We start from the raw sequence: 3,208 nt of genomic DNA, 5'->3' as shown, positions 1-3,208 counted from the left end.
TTCCCCCACCCTTGATTGGACCACCGGGGAGATCAAGAACTGGGACTCTGCCTGCCATAGGAAGTGCCTCTCCCCCCCTCCCAGTCCCGTCAGGCAAACCTCAGTGCCTCCTCATGGCCCCCGTCCTGGTGTCACACTGCCCCGTGCCAGGCTTCGCCCTCTGCCCTCCCTCCCCATTCCCACTTCTGCTGTACTGCCTGCCGTTGAGGAAACCCTCTATTCTTTCCCGGTGTCCTCATCCCAGGGGAGGCAGTTACCGGTCAAAGAAAAGGGGAGACCTAAGGGGGGGGGTACTGTTACGCCTAGCGCTCCGGGTCCCCGCTCCTCCCCGGAGCGCTCACGGCGCCTCTCTCCCCGCAGCGCCCCGGTCAGTCCCGCTGACCGGGAGCGCTGCACTGTCATGGCCGTCGGGGATGCGATTCGCACAGCGGGACGCGCCCGCTCGCGAATCGCATCCCAGGTCACTTACCCGTCCCGGTCCTCTGCTGTCATGTGCTGGCGCGCGCGGCTCCGCTCTCTAGGGCACGCGCGCGCCAGCTCTCTGAGACTTAAAGGGCCAGTGCACCAATGATTGGTGCCTGGCCCAATTAGCTTAATTGGCTCCCACCTGCTCCCAGACTATATCTGCTCACTGCCCCTGCACTCCCTTGCCGGATCTTGTTGCCTTGTGCCAGTGAAAGCGTTTAGTGTGTCCAAAGCCTGTGTTACCTGAACTTCTGCTATCCATCCTGACTACGAACCTTGTTGCCTGCCCCCGACCTTCTGCTACGTCTGACCTTGCCTCTGCCTAGTCCTTCTGTCCCACGCCTTCTCAGCAGTCAGCGAGGTTGAGCCGTTGCTAGTGGATACGACCTGGTTGCTACTGCCGCAGCAAGACCATCCCGCTTTGCGGCGGGCTCTGGTGAAAACCAGTAGCCTCTTAGAACCGGTCCACTAGCACGGTCCACGCCAATCCCTCGCTGACACAGCGGATCCACAACCCGTAAGCCGAATCGTGACAGTGTCGTAGTGCAAAGTGCCCGAGAATGGGGTGTCCTAGTGAGGAAACAGTTTTACACATTTTTTGGAACTGTTTTTACGCCCAAGAGATATGGCATTTGATAGGACCCTTACTAAAATTCATTTCTGATCTTAATTTTTTAAATCATGAAGTTATTTTATATGGATTTTATAATATTTTATCTGTGGAGAAGTCTCGGGTTTTGTGGATTAGTATAAATTGTATTAAAATTGCACTATGGAAGACGAGGAATATTCTTCTTTTTAAAAGAGACACTATTACCTCTAAAGATTGTGTTCGCCTAGCTCTTAGTGAGATGTATGTTTTCTATTTATTGGATAAAAAAAGATTAGGTCACAAAGTGGCTAAAAGTCTTTGGAATCTACATCTGTGGAATATGCTTTTAGCAGACTAAGTGTAATCTGGACTGCGTAAGGTCTTTTAGTCTAAGAATATTATATCTAAAAGTAAAAAATCTGTTCTTATCAGTTTAATATCTGATACGTCCCCTATCTGGGGACCATATATTAAATGGATTTTTGAGAACGGGGGCCGATTTCGAAGCTTGCTTCCGTCGCCCTATGCATTGACCCGATATGGCAGTATCTTCGGGTACAGTGCACCACCCCCTTACAGGGTTAAAAAGAAAGATTCCTACTTTCATTGCTACCTGCTTGCTGGCTAGCCAGCTAGCCAGCCCTGTGGGCCTTGCTGCTGCTGCAGCCAAAAAACAAAAGGTGGCGCTGCTGCTGCTGCTTGTGTCTGGCCGCTGTTGGAGCGTCCAGGCACAGGACTTCTGCTGCTGCTGACTAAATGGCCTCCTTAATTGGATCATCTGAGCAGCCAGCACACCTGTGCAGGTAGGGCATGACATGATAGGCAGCTGCCTTATAGCGGGTGGGTGCTGAATGTTCCTAATTGACAAAATAAGATTAATGCTTATGAAGAAATATAAAATCTCATCCCTTCCCCAATATCGCGCCACACCCCTACCCCTTAATTCCCTGGTTGAACTTGATGGACATATGTCTTTTTTCGACCGTACTAACTATGTAACTATGTAACTATGTAACATAACATGGGGGGGTCTCCTGGCTGTTCACACAGGTGTGTCATTGCTGTACATTGACCATGCATTGCTTCTGTGGTATTGCAAAGGCAAAGACAAATGCTTCCAGCCATCCATTGCACTAATGGATTGGTCATCAGCTGGCTGTCTATGTCCCGCATCAATATAGACCAAAGTACAGAGGGTTAGGCTATGCTATTGTGCACCTACCTAATGCATCAGAAGGTGCGAGGCCCTTACTAAATTCTGTGCACAGACTTTGAGATCTTTGCTTTATACTGTATCTAAACCTGCTCCAACATGGACTGACATTCTGGCCTACTTTCAGCCGATGCGACTTGTCTGTCGCTGAACAGTCGCTTTTTATGTATTCAGCACCTATGTATAATGTTGTAAAAATGCTCTAGAAGCTAAAGTCGCAGAAATGTCACACATATTTGGCCTGCAACTTTCTGTGCGACAAATTCAGACAGGAAAAATCAGTATAAATCCTTAGAAAATTATCCCCCAGTGTCTCCATCTGCTGGCGGTATTGAATAAGCATTGCTACACTGATAAGGTATGCATTAGACGAAAAAAAAGAAGAAAAAGAAGTATAATACGCCTAGAAAAGAGGCGAAAAGGAGAAAAACGTGAAAAAACGTGAAAAAAAAGTAAGAGGAAGAGAAGGGAAAAAAAGGTGGAAATGGGTTTAAAAGTGATTTCGGCGGAGAAATATATATATATATCTATATATATATATATATACGCACGCACACACACATATATATAAACGTATTCTCCGTTGAGATATTGCAGCCGCTGCTGTGTCCAGGCCCAGGAGCCTTAGCACTGTGCTGTGATGTCACTCAATACCACTGACATCACTAGGTGTAAACAACATCTCACCTTTGCTGTGTATGTGACTATGGAGCTGTTTGGTGATGTCGTCTATTATGGCCTTCATAGAAGCAACAGGAGATTGTTGCATCCATCTAGAACCCTCAGAACTACAGTGCTATGATGTCACTCACTTCCACAGGCCTTGCAGAGTGTAAACAACAACAACCCAGCTTTGTTGTGTATGTAACCATAGGGATTGTTGTCACGATGCCGGCTGGCAGGTAGTGGATCCTCTGTGCCAGAGAGGGATTGGCGTG

General features: G+C 48.0%; 1 pseudogene; it reads left to right on the top strand.

Annotated features, from left to right (window-relative positions):
• Positions 1–1,452: 1,452 nt before the first annotated feature.
• On the top strand, positions 1,453–1,628 carry LOC130292086 (U2 spliceosomal RNA; annotated as a pseudogene).
• Positions 1,629–3,208: the final 1,580 nt, after the last annotated feature.

The sequence above is a fragment of the Hyla sarda genome, chromosome 9 (genome assembly GCF_029499605.1).
Source record: "Hyla sarda isolate aHylSar1 chromosome 9, aHylSar1.hap1, whole genome shotgun sequence".
Taxonomy (NCBI): Eukaryota; Metazoa; Chordata; class Amphibia; order Anura; family Hylidae; genus Hyla; species Hyla sarda.
The sequence above is the reverse complement of the archived record's forward strand: the minus strand, read 5'-3'. Positions and strand labels throughout refer to the sequence as shown.